A 27,903-nucleotide genomic window follows, 5' to 3' on the forward strand; every position below is an offset into this window, starting at 1 on the left:
TTACAATGTTTATAACTATCATACATAATTTCGAAAAATAAAATAAGCTTCATTCAGTTTTATACAAAGAATATTTAATAATGATGTAAACGTTATTTTAGTCTATGACGTTGGAGTCACCATAACATTTTTGGCGATTCATTTTACCCAACTTTTTAATTTCACACGTTACCTCCATGTTTTCAATGGCCAGATGGCAAAGTGCCACATGCAGTGGCTTTATAATTCAGGTACCCAGTGGTATGCAAAAATGAATGAATGTTCTTTTTTCGAAATTACATATGGTTGGTACGAGGGTAATCCCAAAAGTAAGGTCTTCTACTTTTTCATAAGTACAGAACTCTGTGTGGCAGTTGGTCACACTATTATGAAGAGTGCTTCACGCGCTGTGTGTAAACATGCGCACGCCACGCTGAGGCGCTGTCTTGGCTTGGCAGCCGTTGAGAATGGAGCTCCAGTTGGATGTTACTGCCAGGCGCGAATAGCGCACAGTTATCCGGTTTTTGAACGCAAAGGGCACTGCGCCGATTGTAATCCATCGCCAATTGACGGAAGTGTATGGTGAGTCGTGGATGTCAAAAATGTTCGTAAGTGGTGTGGAGAGTTTACAGCTGGTCGGAACGAAATTCACGACGAGCAAAGGAGCGGGAGACAGTCAACTTCTGAGGAGACAGTGTTGAAGCTTGAGCGAAGCATGCGTGAAGATCGGCGGATCACCCTGGATGTTCTCTGTACGTTGGTTCCTGAGGTTCGCGAAGAACCGCTCACAGAATTTTAACGGAAACATTGAACTAGCGGAAGGGGTGTGCAAGATGGGTGCCACGTATGCTGACTGAGGACCACATGCGGCAACGAGTTGATGCTTCCCGCACGCTTTTTCACCGCCTTTCAGCCGAACAGGACAACTTTCTGGACTCAACTGTCACGTGTGACGAAACCTGAGCATACCACTTTACAACTGAGACCAAGCAACAATCTCGCCAGGCGGCATCCTTCTTCGCCAAAGCCGCGGAAGTTCAAACAAACACAGTCTGCCGGTAAAGTCATGACAACCGATTTTTGGGATCGGAAAGGGGTATTGTTGGTCGACTTTATGCCCACTGGGACCACAATTAACGCTGACAGGTACTGTGAGACTCTGAGAAAACTCAAACGGGCAATCCAGAACCGGAGAAGAGGAATGTTGAGTAAGGGCGTACACATTCTCCATGACGACGCTCGACCACACATCGCTCGGCAAACCGTTGCTCTCCTGCAACAGTTTCCATGGAACATAATCACCCACCCACCCTATAGTCCTGACTTGCAGTACAGTGACTATCACCTATTCCCTAGGTTTAACGAACATTGGGTTGGAGAGCGATTGAGCTCCGACAGCGACGTGAAAGAAGAGGTTCATAGCTTTCTGAACAGCATGGTGGCGAGCTGGTATGACATGGGCATACAAAAACTGCCGCAGCGTCTACAAAAATGCATCGACAGGGATGGTGATTACGTCGAAAAGTAGCTAAATGTTCAATCTGTAAACTGATGCAAACCATTGTAGAAATAACAGGTCTGTGTTCTTAACCTTACTTTTGGGATTACCCTCGTATAAACACTGCAAACTATTTGTAGCACTTACAGCTCTGAAGATGGCAATATAGCGTTGTTGAAACTAGTAATCAGGATACGTATCGACTGCGACCTGGGCAATAAAAATCCTATTTTGGAAGCTTTTTTTACAATGAAATTTGGTACCGAGCGCCGCAGGTTTCGAATCCAAGCCATACGGCATGGACCTCGATTACCACTAGAGGTATCTGCAGCCATCGCGCCTTAAGCCCTGGCTGTGCGCGCTCCTGGTCCGCGTATGATGTGAGGGCGCCACTGTGGAGCACGTGGTCCCAGAGGCCAATAGCGACGTACGCTATCATGTATGTAATCGCCTGCCTCTCACTCAGTGAATCAGTCTGATATTCCTGTGAGTCTCTCAATATCTCGCTTACAGACATCATGTTTACTTTACTTGTTTCCGTGTCCAAGTGGATGTCGTTGATTTAGTGAGGTTTTCGCTTGTTACCCCGTTGCTTCTTGCGTGTTGCTGTTCTTGGTGTCTTGCTCGGTCGGCTGTCGTCGTACTTGTCCATTCTTTCCTGTTCGTCTGTCTTGTTTGTTTGTGGGCCGATCCCGTTTGGTCACATCTCGCTTTCGCTCACAGCCACCCCGCAACATTTTCGGTCGCGGTTACAACAGAAATCTCTTATTGGAGTAATTAATAAAGTAACAGGTTCATTTGGTAAAAGTTCACCTTCTTAGAAACGGAAACTTCAGGGATACTGAATTATAAAACTGGATTTTGAAAAAAATGTTCAAATATGTGTGAAATCTTATGGGACTTAACAGCTAAGGTCATCAGTCCCTAAGCTTACACACTACTTAGACTAAATTATCCTAAGGACAAACACAGACACCCATGCCTGAGGGAGGACTCACACTGGATTTTGAAAAACATTACATCTTAAGATTGGAACATTCTGGAAAACGGAAAATTTGATTGCGGAACACTTTTTAAATATTGGTTTAGAAAAAGTAAACTCTTTGAATTTCCGAGAGCTTTCAAATACGATAATATTGTATAAACGACCAATTTTTAGCGGGGTGGAATTTTGGCGAGGAGGTGATTTACACATAGAATAAATTATGAATATTTCTTTAAATGAAATGGTTCCATGTGGGCCTGTAAATTACTCTGTGAATCACTGTGTCGATAATACATTTTAGTGAAATATTACATGAATAAGAATTTTCAAATCTCGTGTTCACATAGTATATCATTACTAATGAAAGGAGCACATAAAAGGAAAAAAGTGAACATCAGCGTCAGGCGTCTTGTGGTAACAAGTAGGGTGATCGCACCTTTCTTACAGGGTGCGTCGCTGATGTCTCGTGCACCTCTCATCGACTGTTCTCCAGCGAACCAGGTGATGCAGTGGTTAGCGGACTCGGTCGGTATTCGGGAGGGCGACATTTAAAATTCTCGCCCGACCACCCAGATTTATGTTTTCCGTGATTTCCCTAAATAGCTCCAGGCAAATGACAGTACTGCTTCTTTGAAATGGGCGCGACCGTTTCCTTCCCCATCCTTCTGTACTCCGATCTTGTGCTCAATCTCTAAGGACCTCGTTATCGACGGCACAAACTCAAAATTAGTCTTCTTTATCTAGACTTCCCCCTTCCTTCCTTTCGACTGTTCTAGCAGTCTGTCCTAGATAAAATATACCACACTCGTATTGAATGCGGTATACATCTAGTTCTATGAGCCCTACATCGTGCTTAGTATTACTTTCTGTCTTTGTTGACCATAGCATAACACACTGGGTGACATATTTATGAAGCATTCTACCGATCTTTCCAGAGACCGGTCCTGCATAGTGCAGATAAGCGATTCTTCGTTTTCACAACCATTTACTCAGGCGTTCTTAATTTTGACTACAATGCCAGTTCAGTTTGTCCATCTGATGGGAAGAACACGGCAAGTGCCACAACCCGATTTCCCAGGAACTTCGCGCAGTGGAAGAGGAATCAAAACAAATGAAAACCTATCTTTGCTTAGCCGTAGATACTCGACCGTTTCTTAAATAAAGACATTAAAAGTTTTCGTGTTTTTTCCAGGTGCTCTCCTCATGAGTGCGCTCTACTTCAGAAAGCTGTTCGTAGGGGTAATTCTTCGGAGAGCCACTCCATGTCTGAAAGCGCTCGAGCTGTTTTGACCAGAGATCTTAGCACCAGAGTCTTTCTTTGTGGCGGATAGCAGTGGATCGAGGCGTGTGTGGGTTTCCTACATGCACTGTGGGCTAGGGATCTGGGCGGTCTTAACTAACTCGTCGAGGAGAGGTAGCTGAGCCCCTTTTTTCAAGGTCCATCGTGAATTTTGTATGAGGTTGGAAGGAATTTGAATATTCCAAGAACTCATAAAGTCATCCGGTGGCCAAACTACAAACAAATTGTCCACGTATAGAGAAGAAAAAGAAATACACTGGTATGATCTCGATGGAATCGCGTGGCTTTGGATCAGTGTTTTTCGTGTATAGTTCACCAAAAATCTGGCGTGTCCGCATTACAGCACAAATCGAAGGACGTGAGTATGATGGCTTGGACAGCCCTCGTAATATTGTGCGTAAAGTGGAATCAACAACCCTCAGAGTACGTCAGAAGACGCACTATTAACCTATCACACCGAAGAAGTTTCAGACATCAAACACCTTACAGGAATTTTAGAATATGTAGTAGCCTCTCCAATACTATATTTTTCTCTGAGTTAAAGTTAAAATGGCTCTGAGCACTATGGGACTTAACATCTGAGGTCAAAAGTCCCTCTGAGTTAAATCTATGTATGTTGAAACGTTCACTGTTATGTGCAATGCAAATGTCTTGTTGACATCAACAAAAACAAGTACAGGAACACCAGTACGCCAATGAGAAAAATAATAGTCTGCCAAAAGATATAACAGAAAAACAAAACATTTTTCAATACACTATATCAATATCGTTCATATCTTAGTTATTTAGTAGTACGAGGTAAGTAAGAAAAACTCACCCAATTAGTGAAATATTCTCGACACACCATTCGGTTAGAGATAGTGTCTTGTTGCTCTTAAATAAAGAGGGAACAGCATCTAGTTACCTTTCAAATTGTATCCTACCGAGCAAGTAATTTGTTACCTAACAGTCGCCCTTGTTCTTCGCGAGCTTGTTATGCAGTGTTCGTTGGAAAAGCAAACAGGAGACAGAGAAAAGGCCTTTGTTTCTTGAACCATACTTTGAAAGGGAGACTGGGGCAAGGTAAACATCTTGACAGCCCTCAGGGACACGTCAAATCACGAACGAAATTACGGCCGTCCCGAGCTACAATTCGTTTAGCGATAAAATGTAATAAAATTAAAAATGTCCCACCTGAAGCAGCCTTCAGCACATAACCATAATTCGCCTAAGCATTCTCTTCCCGGAGGCGAGCTCCAAGTAACTGCCATGAACCAAAGAAACGTTTTACCAAATACTTATGAGTGTAAGAGACATATATACATATAAGACGCACGTGATATAGCAGGGCATGAAGATACATTCGTGAGAAGTAAGACAAAGAAATTAACGAGGAAACTGTAATAGATAAGGCAGTGTAGAACAGACTCTGAAGTAGTTGTAGAATCAGAAGCTTGTTTTCGTGTTCTAAATTTGACAATGAACAATCGGAGTTTCTGACGACTTTGATGAATATGGATTACCTCCTCTCTCAATCAGCCTCTTCTCTTTTGGTTTCTAAAGACATTCTCTTGTACAAAGTGATTGTCAGTTTTCTTAAGAATATATGGAAAAATTTGTACGATTCATTTTCATTTATCTGTATCACTTATTAAATTTAAGTAGTAGTGTTACTTCATTACATAAATAAGTTTACCTTACTTATCTTTCTATTTGTTAAACAATTTTTGTGGAAAAAGTTGACGGCTTGACTTTTAAATTTTGTAAATATTCATTTTTGTGTTTTTCTGTACAATTATGTATTCTATGTAAAGGTGTTTTCTTGATGGCTAAATAGAGTACGAAATCTGGAGGCCAAATAAAAACAAACAAGTGATTGTTAACGTTATCGCCATTTCGCGGGATCTGTCAGGGATATTGGTTCAAATGGCTCTAGGCACTATGGGACTTACATCTGAGGTCGTCAGTTTCCTAGACTTAGAACGACTTAAACCTAACTAACATAAGGACATCACACACATCCATGCCCGAGACACGATTCAAACCTGCGACCGTAGCAGCAGCGCGATTCCGGACTGAAGCGCCTAGAACAGCTCGACCACAGCGGCCGGCATCAGGGAGGACGTCACTATATTGCGCTTATGTTGATTAGACGGTTTTTTTCCGGAATCACGTTCTTCATAGATATTTGTTACCTAGCGCTTTCGTTTGAGCGTCGATATCCGAATCTTCTGAGGGTGTCTCATTTCTGCAGAAACGTTGCTTTATTTTCTTCAGAGTGTTGTAACGAGAAGGACGTAGTACACAGACGACATACACTGTATTTTATTTCTCGTAAGTTTCTCGTTCGTCGTCGTTGATATAGTGAAATAGTAATTAGCTCACCTCGTGGTTTAAAAGAAAGATTGGCGTTTGACGGTCAGTGGACGGAGAGGGCATTAGAGACGGAGAGAAAGCTCGAATTGAACTAGGATCGTGAAAGAAATAGTGGCACTTAATGAGTACAAGAACTGTACATAATTATGACAGAACGTGATAATATCTCAGGGTGATCTCCATGAAGTTATGTTTCCTAATTATTAATGCTTACTGTGCAAAACAGCATTCATGAGAGTCGTGTAGAAGTAAGATACCGTGTGTTGCTTATAATTAATAGCACAGCCATAATTTAAAATGAATCACCTTTCACCAATTCATTCATTCATCTTACATTAAAGTGCCGTCGTCTTTTGTATCTAATTGCGAAATAATTGCAATAAAGACGATTGAATGGAATTTATATTGATAATTCATGATCGTGTGTATCATCCGCGTAAAGAGAAATTTGGTTCGTACGAATCAGATAAAAGGAACAAAAAGGAAGGCAATAAAAAGGTGATCGCATTAGTGTCCCATCAAAAGCCACTTTCGTTATTAATTTGTATCAGCAATGAAGAGTAACAAAATTATCTTTACCTCATTACAGAGGAAAACTCTTCGGCGCTTATGAACACAGCATAATCTCATTTGCTAAACAAACTGTTGATAATACTATAATTCACAAATACACCGAGCGAGAGGTTTTATAAAATTCTAATTAAAATGCAATTACTTATTGCCAACAGAGAATGTTTTGGACACCCTGATGTCGGAGAAAAATGCGACGCGCTCAGAGACTGTTATCGGTGGCAAATGGGTGCAATACGTGCGTAGTGAGGGGTATAGTGTTAGCGATTCATTTGTCACGGTTATCGACGATCAGATGGCGCCCTGGAGCCCTGTCTGCGAGCCCTTTGTTTTGACTCTGCAGGCACTAACTGTTCTGAGAAAATGGTTCAAATGGCTCTGAGCACTATGGGACTCAACTGCTGAGGTCATTAGTCCCCTAGAACTTAGAACTAGTTAAACCTAACTAACCTAAGGACATCACAAACATTCATGCCCGAGGCAGGATTCGAACCTGCGACCGTAGCGGTCTTGCGGTTCCAGACTGCAGCGCCTTTAACCGCACGGCCACTTTGGCCGGCAACTGTTCTGAAGGTGAACCGCGTTTGCAGTACTCATTCTGGGGTACAGCCATACCCCACCGACGAGTACGTACTCCTGTTGAAAAGCTTCACCTATTTGAAGGGGGTCACGTTGCGGCCTGCGAGAACCTGGATGGAGGTGTCGACGGACTGCTGCCAGTACTGGGAACAATTTATCGTTGGTATCGCTGCTTTCAGCGGAGACGTGTGGAACATTCCCACAGCCTTAGACCAAGTTCTTGATGTCTACGTAGTACAGACGTACGACAAGATCGTCGCATTAGGCGAGCAGCGGTGCCCGACTGATCATCATCCAGGGATGAAATCTTGGAAAATGTTGCACCTACTGTATCACCAGTGATCATTGGGATCTATCTGCCTGCAGCAGGGCTAGTATCACGTGTGCCTCTGCGCAGGCTGTCACTGACAACACGACAGCAACAAGCATGGCTACGCTGGTGTCGTGAAAGAATCGACAGCCGGCCGGAGTGGCCGAGCGGTTCTAGGCGCTACAGTCTGGAACCACGCGATCGCTACGGTCGCAGGTTCGAATCCTGCCTCGATCATGGATGTGTGTGATGTCCTTAGGTTAGTTAGGTTTAAGTAGTTCTAAGTTATAGGGGACTGATGACCTCAGAAGTTAATTCCCATTGTGCTCAGAGCCATTTGAACCATTTCAAAGGATCGACAGGATAGTGTTGTAGCACTCCGTTGTCGTCAGTGGAAGAAGGTGCTGTCTGCATGCGAGTGATGACCGTTCGCGTGTATAGCATACACACTGTGATCTACAAATTCTGGAATGGATCCGCCTACGGTACATATTTCCCACCCCAGGCTTCGTAGAGTGGGGGAAGAGAGGGGCATCAGTTACTACTGGCGGTCAAATTTGGAGTACCTGAAAGGTAAAGTAACCAGTTCCCCATACATTGTTCAGACTGTTATTGCCGCGCTGCTGTCATTTCTGCGATAGGAAGGAGGAGGAATCAGTGTTTAACATCCCGTCGATAACGAGGTCGTTAGAGACGGAGCACAAGGTAGGATTAGAGAAGGATAGGGAAGGAAGTCGGCCATGCCCTTTGCCTTTAACCACTGCGCCAGCTCGCTCGGTTCCAACAGGAAGCTGATGGGCTTTTATCGTAGGGTAGGGCACGTCCAAACAAGGCTACTATGCTGCAACATGCTCTTCGTGGTGTAAAGCGACCCCATTCCTTCTAGATCTCTCGCCAGCTGAATGTGGGTTGGACATGATGGAGTGAGAACTTTTTTGTTCACCAGGGCCTGCAAGAACCAGTGGCATATTCCAACAAAAAGAAGATAATGTTTAGGACAATCTATTGGGTGATGCCATTCGGTGGCACCTTTACGATCATTTGCAAGAGTTGCTGCAAGGGGGAAGGGGGGGGGGTGTTGCAATGTGTACTTTTATGTTAATATTCATAATGGACTTTAGCAATAATTTCCATTTTTACAGCAATTTTACCTTAAGAGAATGGAAACAAATCCACTGCCTAAAAATGAAAATGCAACACGTTCAACGACAACGAAATATCCTTGTGAAGTGATGTGAGAGGTGGTTCATTATTATAGGAGGATATGACCTCAAATTCAGACCAGACACTTGTCACAGTCAAAATTCCTTAATGTTTTTGGCAACAGCGATCTTGTAATCTATGTGAAATCAGTGAAAAAACAGTCTAGATTGCGATGAGTATTTTATTAAAATGTCCAGTTTCGGTCTAGGACTAGAGGTTCTTCAGACAGCCTAAGCCTTGGCAGAAACCGGTTATTTTAATAAAATACCCATCGCGATCTAGACCGTTTTTACATTGATTTGTGATGTTTTGGAACGCCGACTTCATACCAGGCATCACCGACCAACATCGTTACCTCTCTCTCCTCAGTGCAGCACTCCGTGAAGAATGGGTTGCCATTCCCCAGCATCTGATTGAACATATGCCTGCGAGAGTGGAAGTTTCATCAAGTCATCAAGGGTAAGGGTGGGCCAACACCATGTTGAATTCCAGCATTACCGACGGAGGGCACCACGAACTTGCAAGTTATTTTCAGCCAGGTATCTGGATACTTTTGATCACATAGTGTACATAGTGAAGTGTGAGGCTACAGTTTTAATCATTGCATTGTGAATTTTAATAGTTATTATATTAGTCAGTGCACAGAAACTGTTAATACTGCTGTAGAACATGTAAACTGTTAAAAGTAGTGCCACTCAAAAAGTAAGTGATGTGACATTGTTTATTATATCCAGATACTAAAAACACTCATAAAGTGATGTAAACTCACACTAATTGTGCCCTCATCTCGTGGTCTCGCGGTAGCGTTCTCGCTTCCCGAGCACGGGGTCCCGGGTTCGATTCCCGGCGGGGTCAGAGATTTTCATCTGGCTCGAGATGACTGGGTGTTGTTGTGTCGTCTTCATCATCACCATCATTCATCCCCATTACAGTCGGGGGAAGGCAATGGCAAACCACCTCCACTAGGACCTGGCCTGGTACAGCAGTGCGGGTCTCCTACGCTCTGTCAAGGTGTATGGATGAGATTTCACCATCATAATTAAGTGTATGACGTCTTGCTTAGCTGTCACAGAATCATGTCACTAAACGCAATGTTTCAAAGAGGACAATCGTTTGGCACGTATCTAGACTGTACAACTATGACGTACCCTCATGAGCCAAAGTATTATGACCACCTGCTTAATAGCTTGTTTGTCCGTTTTTGGAACGAAATACAACACTGATTGTGCATATCAGGGATCCGAAAAATTATTGGTAGGTTTTTGGAGGTACTGTAACCTCCCCCTCACTTATCGACCTTAATGGCAGTGAAAAATTAAACCGCGTGTACCTTATGGAAATTTGGGAAAAGCAATCGTCACCGAAGTTAATCTGTCGGTGAAGAGGGAGGAAAGGGTTACATATAAATGAAAGGAAAAATGCAAATGAAACTGGTGGAAATTAATTTTGAAAAGGGGTAAAGTTAATAAAGAAAGTAAATGTGCGGCCGTTACGTTAACAATTAACTAGTGTTAATTAGATATTTGAGATTTGGGGGAAATTACGGTCGCCAGTCCTAAGGACAATTACTATAGTAACTGAAAAAGAAAGGTTATTACACATACACTCCTGGAAATGGAAAAAAGAACACATTGACACCGGTGTGTCAGACCCACCATACTTGCTCCGGACACTGCGAGAGGGCTGTACAAGCAATGATCACACGCACGGCACAGCGGACACACCAGGAACCGCGGTGTTGGCCGTCGAATGGCGCTAGCTGCGCAGCATTTGTGCACCGCCGCCGTCAGTGTCAGCCAGTTTGCCGTGGCATACGGAGCTCCATCGCAGTCTTTAACACTGGTAGCATGCCGCGACAGCGTGGCCGTGAACCGTATGTGCAGTTGACGGACTTTGAGCGAGTGCGTATAGTGGGCATGCGGGAGGCCGGGTGGACGTACCGCCGAATTGCTCAACACGTGGGGCGTGAGGTCTCCACAGTACATCGATGTTGTCGCCAGTGGTCGGCGGAAGGTGCACGTGCCCGTCGACCTGGGACCGGACCGCAGCGACGCACGGATGCACGCCAAGACCGTAGGATCCTACGCAGTGCCGTAGGGGACCGCACCGCCACTTCCCAGCAAATTAGGGACACTGTTGCTCCTGGGGTATCGGCGAGGACCATTCGCAACCGTCTCCATGAAGCTGGGCTACGGTCCCGCACACCGTTAGGCCGTCTTCCGCTCACGCCCCAACATCGTGCAGCCCGCCTCCAGTGGTGTCGCGACAGGCGTGAATGGAGGGACGAATGGAGACGTGTCGTCTTCAGCGATGAGAGTCGCTTCTGCCTTGGTGCCAATGATGGTCGTATGCGTGTTTGGTGCCGTGCAGGTGAGCGCCACAATCAGGACTGCATACGACCGAGGCACACAGGGCCAACACCCGGCATCATGGTGTGGGGAGCGATCTCCTACACTGGCCGTACACCACTGGTGATCGTCGAGGGGACACTGAATAGTGCACGGTACATCCAAACCGTCATCGAACCCATCGTTCTACCATTCCTAGACCGGCAAGGGAACTTGCTGTTCCAACAGGACAATGCACGTCCGCATGTATCCCGTGCCACCCAACACGCCCTAGAAGGTGTAAGTCAACTACCCTGGCCAGCAAGATCTCCGGATCTGTCCCCCATTGAGCATGTTTGGGACTGGATGAAGCGTCGTCTCACGCGGTCCGCACGTCCAGCACGAACGCTGGTCCAACTGAGGCGCCAGGTGGAAATGGCATGGCAAGCCGTTCCACAGGACTACATCCAGCATCTCTACGATCGTCTCCATGGGAGAATAGCAGCCTGCATTGCAGCGAAAGGTGGATGTACACTGTACTAGTGCCGACATTGTGCATGCTCTGTTGCCTGTGTCTATGTGCCTGTGGTTCTGTCAGTGTGATCATGTGATGTATCTGACCCCAGGAATGTGTCAATAAAGTTTCCCCTTCCTGGGACAATGAATTCACGGTGTTCTTATTTCAATTTCCAGGAGTGTATAATTAACACTAGAAGCGTGGCAACTGAAGGTTGACACGTGTAGTGTGAAAACTGAAAGTTTGTCAGAAGTAATAAATTTCGCTACACTCTGACTTAATTTAGCAAAAGAATTAACAAAACCGGAAAATCGAAAGTTAATTTAGTGACTGAAGTTAATAGTGAGCTTTCTTTCTGAAGCACATCGAAATTCAGTAAAATACGGTTAGTCTTGGACTACCTCAACTACCTACACTCTGACTTAATTTAGCAAAAGAATTAACAAAACCGGAAAATCGAAAGTTAATTTAGTGACTGAAGTTAATAGTGAGCTTTCTTTCTGAAGCACATCGAAATTCAGTAAAATACGGTTAGTCTTGGACTACCTCAACAATCATTTCAAAAGCTACTTGAATCTACGCAATTTAGAAATAAGAGATTTAACTTTGAACTTTAATTAAATGATTCTGAACAATTAACAATAGTAAAATTTTGTACGTACCAAGCTGAGCTGCAGTCACAGGTAAGCTAAAATATGCTAACAAAACTCGCACTCTTAATTTGTGCTCGTGTAATCTAAATATTGTAGCCAGCTATGAATACTTTAACTGAACTCTGAAATTAAGGCAGTGTAATTGAATTATATTATTTTAATGCTGGCGTTTGAATTTCAACGACACTCGGGTTCATTTCGGAAAAGGAAGGGACCCTGCTTGGCAATGCAATTGGGACAATGAGCAACAAAGGTTCATGCTAAGTTGCTGTAATTTTGCGAGGCAAATGGAACAATTTGAAAAGCTGAGGTCTGCCATACAGTTCTAAAACTTTACGTGCTTCCATTCTTCCTTGTTGGTTGATTGAAGGTTTGAAGCCGTCGATCGAGGAGATGGCGACAGTCACTCATTGTCGGCCGTCGCTGTTGCAGAAGCTGGATGTTGGCGCGCCTTCTTCTCGACACGGTCACCAGACGAAACGGGCTCTTGATGTGCGCCAGCTAATGCTTCCCGTCCGAGACACCATGTCAGAAACTATCATCGGAAGTCGAGCGCAGTTACATGCTGCCAAACCCCGAAAGCGCGGCAACTCGCGGGAGCTTCACACAACACACCTGCTCCACTCGCTACTCCAGCCAGACTCTCTCTTGCTCTGCCCGCGCTCCACGCGGCAGAGTTAACACTACCAAAGATCCTACACACTTTGATTCTTCACACGACCTATCGATGTAATCGTTCGATAGCAGTTTTCCGTAGGCAAGACCCAGCGTAAAAATACAAATAATATTTACGAAACAAGCCAATTATATATCGACATAAATGCATAAATATATATATATACAAACAGTAAAACAATCACAATATATAAAGAGACAGAAATGTCATATCTTGACGTAACAAACCAAGGAAAAAAAATTATAGTACAATAGATGGAAATACGAGGATATGCATTTCCGGCGTTACAGTACGTGGCATTACATGTCTCCGTACAGGTCATGTAATTCGTGTAAATAACAGGCCGCTATTTTCGTGTACGCGGTGATGGCGCCCAATAGCGACCCAGATGAGTTCCTTAGGATTTACGTCAGACAAGTTTGGTCGCAGAGACGTCAACGTGAGATATTATATTGCTCCTCAAATCACTGTAGCACGTTTCTGGCCCCGAGACACTGGAGAATTGTATTGCTGACAGATGGCATCGCCGTCGGGGAAGACTTCAAGCATTAGGAATGCAATTGGTTCGCAGCTGTCAGCGTATCTTGGATTAGTACCACAGGTCCCATACAAACAGTATGGAATATCTCCCGTAGCATAATACTGCTCCCAACAACCTGCGTCAGGGCGCGCTGCACGTTTCGAGCCACCGTTCACCTCGATGACGGCGTTTGTGGAGATGGCCAGCGACCTAGTGTAGCAAAAACGTGATCCATTCGAAGAGCCGACACGTTTACATCCATCGACAGTCGAATCTCAGTTGTTCCGTTCACACTGCAGTCGTAATTCACGATGTCGATGGGTCAACATGTGAACACGTAGGGATGGTCTGCTGCGGCGCTCCATGCTCAACATGTACGAAGAACGGTGTGCTCCGAAACACTTATGCGTGCAGCAGCATTGTGCTATTCCGGCAGAGATGCCGCAGATCACCATCTCCCTACTTTACAGAGCAGACAAGCCTCCGAACACCACGTTCTGTGAAGAGTCGTGGACGTCGAACTGCCTGTGGCAGCGTCACTCTCCTACCTCTTTCCATAAAAGCTCACTACAGTAGCACGTCAACATTCGACCAGATCCGAGATACTCGTTCACAGGCTCCGCGTAATAATAATAATCTGCCCTTTGACAAAGTCGCTAATCTCAATGAATTTCCCCACTTGCAGCCCATATCTTCGCTAGGGTGACCCCCCGTCCGTGACTGCTACGCTTACATACTCGTACGTTTGTTATCGTGTCAAGTGCCCGCAACGCCACCAGATGGCATCCACCGTCGCAGTGGGCAGAGGTCATAATATGCTGGCTGATTGGGGTATATGCGAAATGCTGAGGATTCGAGATCAACAAGGAGTACAGCACATCTGGAGCAACGACATCAGGTAACATCTATGTAAATGAAATAACCTCATAGGCAGGGAGAGTATGACAATACAAGCGGTGAGTCCCCTGTCCAAAGCTTTCTAAACAGGCTTTTTCATTGAGCTATAGGCTATGTGGCGCGAGTAGCGTTCCGGATCATTGCAGTATTGTTTAACAGGATCACAAGTTGTTGGAAATAATTTGTTGATATCCAGAAAATAGTGCTAAAAGACAGAGTATTCCGCGTGTACACTACAGGTTAGCGTTTGTCCTTTCTTCTAATTTCTTTACGTGTATTTAATAAGTTAATTTTTGTTGTTGTTTTTGGGGAAGGAGACCAGACAGCGAGGTCACCAGTCTCATCTGATTAGGGAAGGATGGGGAAGGAATTCGGCCGTGCCCTTTCAGAGGAACCATCCCGGCATTTGCCTGGAGTGATTTAGGGAAATCACGGAAAACCTAAATCAGGATGGCCGGACGCGGGATTGAACCGTCGTCCTCCCGAATGCGAGTCCAGTGTGCTAACCACTGCGCCACCTCGCTCGGTAGTTAATTTTTGTAAGATGGCTAGTGGCGTACTCCTAAAGCAGCAGGCTGTACAAAGACGGCGAACTCTACTAGTTTCCACCGTTGCATTTACGATGTATTAAATCTAAATAAAAGTTGATCATTCTGCGATGTTTGGCATGTAATAATGTAACGTAAGACTGCTACTTATTTAAAAGTATGCCTAATAAATGTTTGAAATACGTAAAGGTTGTGAAATATATAATCCTAGGAATGATGGTCTGGTCGTAAGCTGCCCACTTAACTCTAGTGGTTGGTCACATGAGCAAGTTTTTAAATAGTAGAGCGTAGCAGAGTTCGTGATCTTTCGATGTTCGTGTCTTCATGTGTAAGGTTGTTTGGTAAGGTTTGCTCAACCAGTGACTCGAGTCTGTGATAGTTCGGACTTATGAATAATACAGTGTAACATTTCGGGACATCGAATTAGCGATCTGTGATTGACCCTTTGCTAAGGTTGTAAGAGGTCCGAGCAGATGTAATTTCGACGTATTGCTGATGCGCTGCCTGCGATATGCAAGGTATAAGAAAATCTCTGACCAGAGAGCAGTGTTGACTGCAGTAGGAACTGTGTAGCTGTAGCAGTAAGTTGTTGCTAGTCTGGAGTCTGCTCTGGTCTGGTATGGTGTATCGTGTTGGCTGGCCCGGTCGCGGTGCAGCGATGTCGGAGCCTGAGTATTATTGTATAAGGTAAAAAGCAGCCTCGCGCATATGTAGTAATGTTATCTCATGTCGCATGTAAGTGTTTTAAAACTTTCGTAATAATAATCCTCATATAAAGTAACTTTTAACAACCATTCATTTCAATTTAAAGAATTTACTAATTTCTCCCATCCATGATCATGCCGATTATTGCAATAGAAAAATCAGTTGCTTCCTTTCATAAATGACAGATAGGTCGGCCAGCATTGCACAGAGCTGTGCCGGAAAAATTTATTGTAAGAACAGATATACCCGGCGACTTCATTGAGGTAAGAATTTTTCCTTTTTTTATTCAGAATGATCTTTCAGGGCCATGACGCAACACTGCTGTCGTCCAAAATTTACCAGGTTAAATTCACAGTGAATTATTGAAAAGTCATAAGTGAGCGACAATTTAATTGAGAGGTTAGTTACATTGTTTTATTACCAGGTTACTGAATTCATTTTTGATTGGGACGTTACACTGAATGTGAACGACATTATTATAATTTTTACTGTTGAGAGGTTTAGGAATTTTTCTGTTTTGAGGTTACGCTAAATGTGAATCAGAAAGAATTTTGTGTGGAGGTTAATGTGAAAAGAAATTTTGTGGGCAGGTTACACGGAATGACGATATTTATTTATATTAATGATTTTAAATTATTGTGGGGAGGTTACAAGGTTCAAATGGTTCAAATGGCTCTGAGCACTATGGGACTCAACTGCGGTGGTCATCAGTCCCCTAGAACTTAGAACTACTTAAACCTAACTAACCTAAGGACATCACACACATCCATGCCCGAGGCAGGATTCGAACCTGCGACCGTAGCAGTCGCACGGTTCCGGACTCCGCGCCTAGAACCGCGAGACTACCGCGGCCGGCGGTTACAAGGTGATTGCGCTTTTCTATATGGTCTTGATTAAACTTAACGAACTATAGAAATTAACAGCTGAGTGATCTATTGCAATGCATAATGATTTGGTTTACATTCGTTTTTGCCTGCCAATGCTCTGCTTGCTGAAGTCTATCATATGATTTCTTGTTCTTTTACTGTGTTTAACTATCAGCCTTTGTAACGTCACCAATCGAAATAACTTTGAATAAACTGATAGTGAATTTTATTGTTGTTGTTAGGCTACATCATTATCGTGTTCTTTAATGTCTCCTTTATTTTATTAATGCATTGATCAACTTATGTTGAATAAAATTTTTGTGACCGCCTTACTAAACTAATGTAGCTCATGATTTATCAGGGCTTCGGTAAGGGTTTAAAACGACAGTCCTCGAGCGAACGCCTATCTGCAGGTAAGCCATATACAAACCAGCGGAAAAATACTCCTATTGGAGCACAAAAAAATGCGGATATGCCCCTGTTTATTTAAAAGACTCATTGAAAAGTGGGGTACCTGCTGCCTCAGTCTTCCTTCCTCAACACCTTCACAAATGTTCCCAAAAATTTTGGTATGCCAACATATTCGTGCTTTCTTAACATGCAAGTCACCTCACACTCACACATGTTCCCCTAACTGCAAACCCATTAGTATGTCGTTGTAAGTCGCTCATACTCATCCAATCCCAGTTGCTCTTGTTAACTCCCACATTCAGCCCAAGTCACTGTCATTCTTTCTTTATTTCTGTCTGTCATTGTCTCCTGTGAACATCCACAGTGCCCTTCTGTCCTACAACTACTCTACTGTCACTGTCTCCCTCTTGCTCTCTCTCTTACTGCTAATATCTCATTCCTTCCTACTGCTGCTGTATCACTGTCACTAACTCTCTCTTCCTCGATGTCATTGTCATATACTCCGTTTCTAATTATCACTGGCTCTCGGCAGCCGTTTCCACTTTCACCTGATTTTCCTCTCTTCCCCCCCCCCCCCCCCTCACCCATGACACTGTCTCACTGTTTTCCTAGCACTGTTATGTGACTATCAACTAAATTATATTCCATTATATTCCACTCCCGCTGTTTTTTACGCGCAGTAGTACAACATGAGATTCCCAGATGATAACGGAGACACTTTACAGAATATTCCTCCTTGATACGTCAGTTTATGAGCTATGTTTTCGCCTCACAGCGGATTTTACGTGTGTATTTTACGAGTACAAGTAGGGTATATTTGAACCTCTGTGTCTCAGGAACGGATAGAAAGACGAAGAAAATTGTTTCAAGGTTGATCGAGATCTGAAAAATGGTTCAAATGGCTCTGAGCACTATGGGACTTAACTTCTGAGGTCATCAGTCCCTTAGAACTTAGAACTACTTAAACCTAACTAACCTAAGGACATCACACACATCCATGCCCGAGGCAGGATTCGAACCTGCGACCGTAGCGGTCACGCGGTTCCAGACTGTAGCGCCTAGAACCGCTCGGCCACTTCGGCTGGCCGATCGAGATCTCTGTATTAGGAACATGTCATAAAAATTTCAGCCTTCTGCTGTTCATAGCCGTCTTGGTATCTGCGGCTCGGTTTTAGTACCCAAAATCCATGTTTATTGAGGTCTTTGTCGATAACGGATAAAGACTTTTGAAAACGGGGAGATTACTCTTATACATAAATGCCTAGAGAATATACCGTTAAAGTTTGAGCAATTTACTGCATTTATTTATTATTTATATTTCTCCTCATACCGGATTTTACGTTTAGAAGTAAGGTAATTCTAAACCTCTGAATTTTGGAAACGGATAAAGGCATCAAGAAAATTTTTAACGTTGTTTGAGATCCGGATCTTAGGAAATACCGTACAAATTCTAAACATTTACTGTGCACAGCTGTCTTGCAATACTCTGCTAGGTTTTGGGTGACGGTGAAAATAAAGCAAAAAACAAAAAAAAGCGTCTATCTCACAGTAGACCACTTCAAATGCCAGAAGAACCAACCGATTTACTACATTTTTCTATGCAGTAGGAAGTGTGTAATATTCATAATTTGACCCTGTACCGTAGGATAGTGACCGTAAGACGATCGTTCAGTTGAACATTGAAAATGTTCCCCAGCCTAAGGGCTATCCAAAACATTTGACACTAACATTTTATGAAAGTAGAACCCGAGGCATGAGCAACGGAAAATCCCGCTTTCATGTGCGACGTTTTGGAACATATTCGGTGCGCATGCTGTCGCATGCATACCGATTTCAGGTCGTGTATTCGCCCTCTGCTGGTTTGGTAGCAACCAACTGACTCCAAATGGCGATTAATTTATCACAATTTTACTAAACAGCGTCAATGAAGTTGCAAGAGGGCACAGTGATTACCAAGTCTTTGATTCCCTTTGTCGGTAAAAAGAAGAAATATAAATAATAAATAACTGCAGTAAATTGCTCAAACTTTAACGGTATTTTCTCTAGGCATTTATGTATAAGAGTAATCTCCCCGTTTTCAAAAGTCTTTATCCGTTATCGACAAAGACCTCAAAAAACATGGATTTTGGGTACTAAAACCGAGCCGCAGATACCAAGACGGCTATGAACAGCAGAAGGCTGAAATTTTTATGACATGTTCCTAATATAGAGATCTCGATCGGCCAGCCGAAGTGGCCGTGCGGTTCTAGGCGCTTCAGTCTGGAACCGCGTGACCGCTACGGTCGCAGGTTCGAATCCTGCCTCGGGCATGGATGTGTGTGATGTCCGTAGGTTAGTTAGGTTTAAGTAGTTCTAAGTTCTAGGGGACTGATGACCGCAGATGTTAAGTCGAATAGTGCTCAGAGCCATTTGAACCATTTGAAGAAAAAAAAAACAAAGGCAAAAAAAAACGGAATATATTAGATGGTTCGTAATTTCAACCACTTTTGAGCTAATGTAAGGATTTCGAAGAGTATGCCTGCCGATTAGTGGAATTCAGTTCGATGAATCGGTTACGTCGCGATTACGAGCTGCTTATGCGCTGTTGAATGTGCTGTGTGTACTATCCAAAGGTCAACAAGTACAGAATGTGACATTTGCTAATTCGGCTGGATTCCGCTGTAGTGCTTGTGGATTTTCAAAATATGGAAAGGAGGAAGAACGCAAAGGATAAACGGTGAGGTATACACTTCACTACGTAAATAGTTGTCAGACTCTGCTATTCAAGTACGCCACTGATTAACGTTGTTTATTGCTTTGAGGTTGTTTGGGAGCTTTTGTGTTGAAGTTGAATACCGCGTGTGGTACGCTGTGTTGTCACACTGTTCACCTATCTCTTCAGTATTTAGTTTTGGCCGAGTGCTGTTAAGCTTTCTGGTTACTCATTTTGGTTGTTATTGGTGCAGTGTTTTTAAAAATATACCTGATAAAGCGCCTTCATTCTCGCTAAATGTCTTTAATTTTCCTATCTCTGTTGTTTTGGCCAATAGTGATTTTTATTGCGTCGTCTATTTTAAAACTTTTATTACAACTGCTTTTTAATGTGTCTTTTTAGATCACTAAAGAACATGGTCACCTCTGTATTATAGCTGATATCTGTTTCACAAGGGAACACGTTTGGAATGCCAGACGCGGAGGTTTCTCTGTAAGAGCTGTTGGAAAATGTTGCACCAGTATAGGAATTGTTATCTGATTTGATGTTTGAACTGTACCCGTTTTAAGAAAATGCTACTGTTCTTTTTTGGTGACTTTTGCTACCCATATTGCTAAGCTGACCGTTTATTGGAGTTACTTGATCAAATGAAAATGTGAAGAATTGTACCTCTTTATTTCTGAGTATGTGCGCTTGGTACGGTACATTACCGAACTGCCTACAGCTGCTTGAGGTAATTTTAAGACAGCTTAATACGTCGTCCTCTGATTGAATGATTTTGCAGATTTATTTTATGTATTTGTGTGGGCCGATATCCTTCATGGCTTTACAGTCGGTAAGGTACCCTAATGGAGCTAAGTCGTGTGCGCCTCCATCTGTGAGTCGTGCACACTTTGTTCTCTGTGTTCTCGATTTTGACTGTTTGTGTGTCGTTTTCTCTAAAGCAGACATTGGTGATCAGCCCAGCATTTGCCTAAACCGCAATGGACAGCCGCCTAAAGGCCACACTCAAGCCACACTCGACAACAGTCGAAATTCTGCTGCGCAGATTATATACCATCTGGTCCACCTGCCAGTCCCATACGTCATAGCGCTACACATTAAGCTATAAATGTTGGTCTTCGTAACAGTTATGGTAATTACACTTAAAATATAACAGCCCAGCTACCAAAAATAATTGAAATTTAGATTTTTTTTTTTCGAACTTCAGATTTGAGCAATCAAAGGGGTGTGCCTCAATGCACTGGTGAAGTCTTTGATTAAAAGAAGCTTAAAACTAACAAAACCGTAGAACACTCATTTTCTTAGTTTTCTTGTGACTCTCGAACAGTTCATTTCCTTACTGTAGGAGGTATAGACGATTTATCCTTGTGAAGTCAGGACTTCAGAAAACGAAGAGGACATACTTCCAGCATAAGTAGGTTTCCTTAAAATATTGGGTAACCTAACTATTTTTCATCTTCCAGGCCTTTTCCCGTTCCACTATAGAGTCGGAGAAGTTAGTGACAGTGGCTGGATACCACCACTCATCCCCCCACCCACCCATTACAGAACCTGTGTACCCCATATGTCTATTTCTAGAGTACATCTCAAGTTCATGTGAGAACATTGTTTAATAAATGTTTGCGTAGCGCGTATCTGAGGTGGGATGTGAGTACCAGCCAAGTATTTAGCTAACTAGACGTGAGAAACCGCCTAAAAACCACATCGTGTCGGTAATCAGCGAGACGGATACATCCAGGGCAGACTCGTCTCCCCGAATCCCGGAAGCTGCGCGTTAAAGTGCTCTGTTATCCGGCCGGATCAGTCTAACCTACGTGTTGTTGTTGTGGTCTTCAGTCCTGAGACTGGTCTGATGCAGCTCTCCATGCTACTCTATCCTGTGCAAGCTTCTTCATCTCCCAGTACCTACTGCAGCCTACATCCTTCTGAATCTGCTTAGTGTATTCATCTCTTGGTCTCCCTCTATGATTTTTACCCTCCACGCTGCCCTCAAATACTAAATTGGTGATCCCTCGATGCCTCAGAAGATGTCCTACCAACCGATCCCTTCTTCTGGTCAAGTTGTGCCACAAACTTCTCTTCTCCCCAATCCTATTCAATACTTCCTCATTAGTTATTTGATCTACCCATCTAATCTTCAGCATTCTTCTGTACCACCACATTTCGAAATCTTCTATTCTCTTCTTGATCAAACTATTTATCGTCCATGTTTCACTTCCATACATGGCTACACTCCATACAAATACTTTCAGAAACGACTTCCTGACACTTAAATCTATACTCGATGTTAACAAATTTCTCTTCTTCAGAAACGCTTTCCTTGCCATTGCCAGTCTACATTTTATATCCTCTCTACTTCGACCATCATCAATTATTTTGCTCCCCAAATAGCAAAACTCCTTTACTACTTTAAGTGTCTCATTTCCTAATCCAATTCCCTCAGCATCACCCGACTTAATTCGACTACATTCCATTATCTTCGTTTTGCTTTTGTTGATGTTCATCTTATATCCTCCTTTCAAGACGCTATCCATTCCATTCAACTGCTCCTCCAAGTCCTTTGCTGTCTCTGACAGAATTACAATGTCATCGGCGAACCTCAAAGTTTTTATTTCTTCTCCATAGATTTTAATGCCTACTCCGAATTTTTCTTTTGTTTCCTTTACTGCTTGCTCAATATACAGATTGAATAACATCGGGGAGAGGCTACAACCCTGTCTTACTCCCTTCCCAACAACTCCTTCCCTTTCATGTCCCTCGACCCTTATAACTGCACAAATTGTATATAGCCTTTCGCTCCCTGTATTTTGCCCCTGCCACCTTTAGAATTTGAAAGAGAGTAACCTACGTATTGGACCTCAACATATTCTGTTCACTTGTTGGATCACATTCCATTTTACTTGTAATTCTAAACTGCTACGGAGATTCATAGTTTTAGAGAGTTTTTCTTGATTTCCAGATTAGATGGTTAAGATCAATTGGTGAGTCAAAACATTATGACCACTGCCCACAGCGAGATTAAAGGGCGTTGCGGGGGCGTGGCACTATAAAGGAAGTTCACAAGGGAGCCTCAAACCTTTTGTGTCAAATTGAAACAGATGATAATGTGTCCACAACCGATCATATTGAGATAGGGAACCAATGATTGGAAATTTTTATTTATTGTGTTATGGACAAACATAGCGTACACCACAGAACTACAACAAAAGTCATAGTAATTATTCAAAATGACGCTCGCCAGTCTCAGTGCATGCATGGTAACAACGCGTGAAGTTCTGCCATACTCTCTAGAACCCGTGGTGTCTGTTGTACCAGGAGTCAGGCAGCTTGGACCCTAGCAAGCAGGTCTTCAGCCCTTTTGGTGGGGCTTTCACACACCAGCGTCTTGACGTAACCCCAGAGGAAAAAATCCAGAGGTGTGAGATGCGGTGATCGTGCTGGCCATGGGACTGGTCCTCCCCTTCCAATCCAATGAGGGTGGGTCCTGTTGTTCAGGTGCTCGCAGATGTTAACATCGAAGTGGGCTGGTGCACTGTCGTGTTGAAACCACATCCTTTTTCGGACATGGGGTACAGTCTCCAAGAACTGTGGCAGCAAATCTCGCAGGAACACTAGGTAACGTGGGCCAGTAAAAAGGTGTGGCAGCAAGTAAGGTCCACTTACGTGATCAAGAACAAAGCCTGCCGATATGATGACAGAGAATCATTATTGAAGGCCCAGATGTCGATGGATTGTCCTCACTTCGGACATGGCTGTTGCGGCTATTGAAAACACCATCATAGAATGAATGAGGTCTCATCCGCGAACAGTACAAACTGTACTAAGTTCGGCACTACAGTACTACGGTGGATAATCCATGGACAGAAGTGAACGCAGGGCTCACATGTTCTTTACGATACAAGTGTGTAACTGTTCCACCAGTACTCTCCACACAGTACACTTCGAAGTATGCTTTCCACGTGCAAGCTGACGGGTGCTTACAGATGGGAGGTCGGCCACACGCTCCAACACTATCTCCTCAGGATCTGATGTTCGGATGTGTCTTTGGTGGAAACCTTGGGTGGCCTTCTGTGGCGTGGACGATCCCGTCTCACGTAAGCCGCTAAACGCAGAGAGAAACTTTTTCCAAATAGGATGATGACTATTTGACAGCGTTCTCTGTACACTGACTTGCTCTAGGCGCATTACATCCTACCGCACCATACATTAAATGCGTATTTGCTAACTCTCGTGAATAGTAAAGTTCCGTCTTTGACTACGCGCCATGTACTGCACACAGTAACACATCTCACCACGGGCGCATCACAGGTTGTCTGCTACAATGGACAATTGATATCAGGGATAAAGGTGTGCGTGCGCCGGTGCGATGCGTGTAGTTGTCACATGACACACCTGCTATGACCTAAGTCGTGTAGGGTATGTCTAGGCACGGATGGACGTTGTTTATCGCCCGATGCTCATTCCAAAGTACAACAGACTAGTGATGGGGAGCTCGTGAATGAGTCGCTCAAATGAACGCTTCACTCCAGTGAAGTGTGAACTAACCACTCAATTTCAATGAACTGGTACTTCAAACTCTTCACAGATAGCACACTCCACACTTTTTTCTAGTTCACTCACTCTCTTCCCCTCTCCCTCTTCCACTACATCGGCGCTACGTCTCTCATTCTCCCTTCACTTCAGTCCTCCCTCTACTGCCTGTCGACGAATCGCGCGGTGTTTGTGGGGAACGATAGGTTTAGAAGGGATTGGGGTGTTGAGGGGCGAGGGGAGGGCAGCGTCAGCTGCTTCCTGCAGTGCTGACATCATTACCCGTGACTATTCGTGCAGTTATACTTCGCGTCTACGGGTAGCCTACCGTTGGCAGCGCTTGCAGACAAACGAAGAGGCTGGCTGTGTGAGCACGCACAGCAAACTTAAAAATAAAATGCTTACCTTGTGAGTCTGGAACTGAAGCATGGGTGGAATCCACGCTTGAAAGATAATCGTTCATGTAGGAATGTTTATCTCGTACACATTACTGAAATAATTACACTAACTGTCAATTAGAGGATTGTCCCAATTAAATTTTAAGATATATGAATAAACATCAACGGATTTAGCGAATGTTCAGAGATTTCCGTTTAAAAACATGATTTGTTCCATTTTTTTTCCTGTCAAGCGATTTCTTCTGTCAGTTGTAAGGTGTCCTGCCTTCGAGAACACTTTTTCACACGGCGTGGAGGTTGTAACAATACACAGTCGTATTTTTGCAAGTTCGAAGAGCGAGGGGTATACTGACAGCCATTCAGACCACCATTGAAGTGGATTGCCTTGTCTCTGTAGCAGGGGCTCTTGTAAATATTTGTCCACTTTCACTATTGCAGCAGCTCTCGGGTGTGGATTACTCTGCAGCCTGGAAAACACTTCATCAAATTCAGTTTTCAGTCCATGAATACGACAAGTAGATTCTGTGTTTGAAACTGAGATTGTTGCAGTAGCAGTGGATGTGTTCGTCACAAATTTCTCACAGTGCCTGATCAGGTTTAATTTCACGTTCTCAGCAGAATTTTTATGAGAGAAACCATGTAATTTGAACCGGGGATCCAATGAAGTTGCACCGGCCGGAGTGGTCGAGCGGTTCTAGACGCTACAGTCTGGAACCGCGCGACCGCTACGGTCGCAGGTTCGAATCCTGCCTTGGGTATGGATGTGTGTGATGTCCTTAGGTTAGTTAGGTTTAAGTAGTTCTAAGTTCTAGGGGCCTAATGACCTCAGCGGTTAAGTCCCATAGTGCTCAGAGCCATTTGAACCAATGAAGTTGCTTCTGTGAAAATGGAACTTTCAACAGGTCACAGGCTTGTGTTACACTTGCAATGTCCTCTGCAGTCAGATTTGGAAGATCCAGATAATTCAGAGTGATAACTGTCATTAGGGAATTCTTTACCTCGATTATTCTTCATAGCATATCATAAGTTGCATTCCATCTTGTAACAGTGTCCTGTTTTAGTGTCAGAATTGGCTCTTTTGACTGTTCCTGCATCTTTTTCAGTTTCGTGCAGGCCTGCGAACTTCTTTTAAAAAATTCAACATTTTCTTTTTACTTTATTCAGAATGGGTTGAATGTGCGGAAGCCCATTCTGAACAATTAAATTGAGTGTGTGTGCAAAGCAGGGGATGTGTTTCCAGGCTGTGAGTCTTATAGCTGCCACAATATTAGCAGCATTGTCGCTAACAACACACACAACTTTTTCTTGAATGTCCCATTCCCTTGTGACACGTCGCAGTTCTTCGGAGAGTTTTTCTGACGTGTGCCTTTCGTCGTATTTAAAGCTTTCTAGGAGGGAAGACGCCAGCTCCAGGTCTTTAACGTAGTGTGCTGTCACCGACAAATAACTCTCATTTGTGGTTGAGGTCCACCCATCCACTGTCAGCACAACCGCTTCCTCGGAATTAATTTTGACTCTCACAATTTCTTTCATCATGGCGTACTGTTGTTGTAGTAGTGTATTGGAAATGGTCTTCCGAGCTGGCATTCTGTAAGCACCATTCAGTTTGCCTACAAAACTTTGGAAATGTTTGCTTTCCACTATGCTGAAGGGCAAATAATCCTTTACAACAGTCTCCAGAAGTGCGAATCTCCTGATTTCTTTTGTTCGAAAGAGGTTTCGGAAAATATATAGGTAATGTTCCTTGATGTTGATGTCTGCTGTCTGATAATGAAGTGATACTGTTATTCTCTGTCACCGACTGCTGTTCGCTTCTGGCAATTGCTGATGTTGGTTCCGGATTGTCCGGGTTATTTGTCCAAGAAATATCGGAAGATGCAGGAGCAGGGAGCGCTAAGCTCCTGACAATGACACTGTTGGATACAGCACTCGAACATGACGCGCCAGATTAAATGTATTTCCTCCTTTATATGAAATACACTTAGAACAACAGTTGCACTTTGCTTTCCCATCATCTAAATCAGCGAAGAAACCCCCAATTTCACTGCTTCTACGCGATCGCGAGTTGCTAGCCATTGTATAAGAGTGAACAGACACAAAAACTGCTTTCCGAATAAAATAAAGAGGGATTTTACCTGAAATCGTATTAGTGACTACAGGTGACAGTTAACGTTTTGAATTTGGAGGGTTATTATTCTCAACAAAAATAAAATCGACAGGAAAACTTCTGAATAATTACTTAACGTAGGTATATAGACTTTGTGACAGTGGTAAACATTGTCATTCTATTTTGGATTACATTTTAAAAGGAACATAAAACTGGACTGCATTTCGTTGGTAGCCCTAGTTTTCAGTCCATGAATACAACAAATATGGTTTCATTTGGCACATAAAGACTTGTTTGGGCGCTTCATGAGAAAATGTCGAGCAAGATTAAATGTAATACCTTCTTTATATGTGACAGGCTTCTCTGTTTATCTTTCCTTTGTCCCCCTCGACCATGCACTATTTAAGTTAACTCAAGACGCTGTAGGACCGTAAAACGTTGCGTGCACGTTACTGCATAGTTCGGCCATCTGTTGGTAAAATTATGAAGTGTTACGAAGCTTTATTCTACGAGCGAGGCGAAGCGAGCGTAGCCGCGGCTGACCGGCAAACTGGGCAACTTCGCCAGGCTTCCCTACTTCATGAATGAACTACTTCATTTGTACGCTTCACGGCAAAGAGTGAAATGAATGAAGTAGTTCACGGGAATGAACGAGTTCGACTCATCTCTACAACAGACACCTGGCATTACCGAGTGCGACAGAACAGAAGTGAATGCGCCGTTGGAATATATGCACCGAGTCCGACGGTCTTTGTTTTTAACAATTACCTTCAGATGCATTGTAAAATAGATCGCAAATGGTGAAAATATTTAATTCACATGCGGCGAATAATTAATGCCGAGAGTAGTATAAACTGCCTGCGCGAATTGGACGTTCCGTGCTACGGACGCATCTCTCTGGAATAAGTAACCAAAGATGTATATTTGAGGACTTGTGTGAAGCGATTACAGAGATCTAACGTGTTTTATGTTGGAGAGATTTTGCTATTGTTGTGCGACGCTATTAAGCTCCATTGTGAATGTTTAGTTATTCGATGGCACAATAAACAAATTCAAGAAAATAATACGCATTCGTAGATCAATTGGAGGTGCAGTGTGGAATGATAGTGCGAGCCTGCATCTTTTCACGGTCACTATTCTTCGAGAGAATATCTCAGAAGCAATCAACTTTTCGTTGATAAAGTTAGACACATCAATCCATACGCATCATACAGCATAACACCTAGTTGTGCCGAACGATCTTCGTAGCGAAATAAAAATTTTAGAGATTTCAG

This window comes from Schistocerca nitens, chromosome 1 (assembly GCF_023898315.1).
Source record: "Schistocerca nitens isolate TAMUIC-IGC-003100 chromosome 1, iqSchNite1.1, whole genome shotgun sequence".
Taxonomy (NCBI): domain Eukaryota; kingdom Metazoa; phylum Arthropoda; class Insecta; order Orthoptera; family Acrididae; genus Schistocerca; species Schistocerca nitens.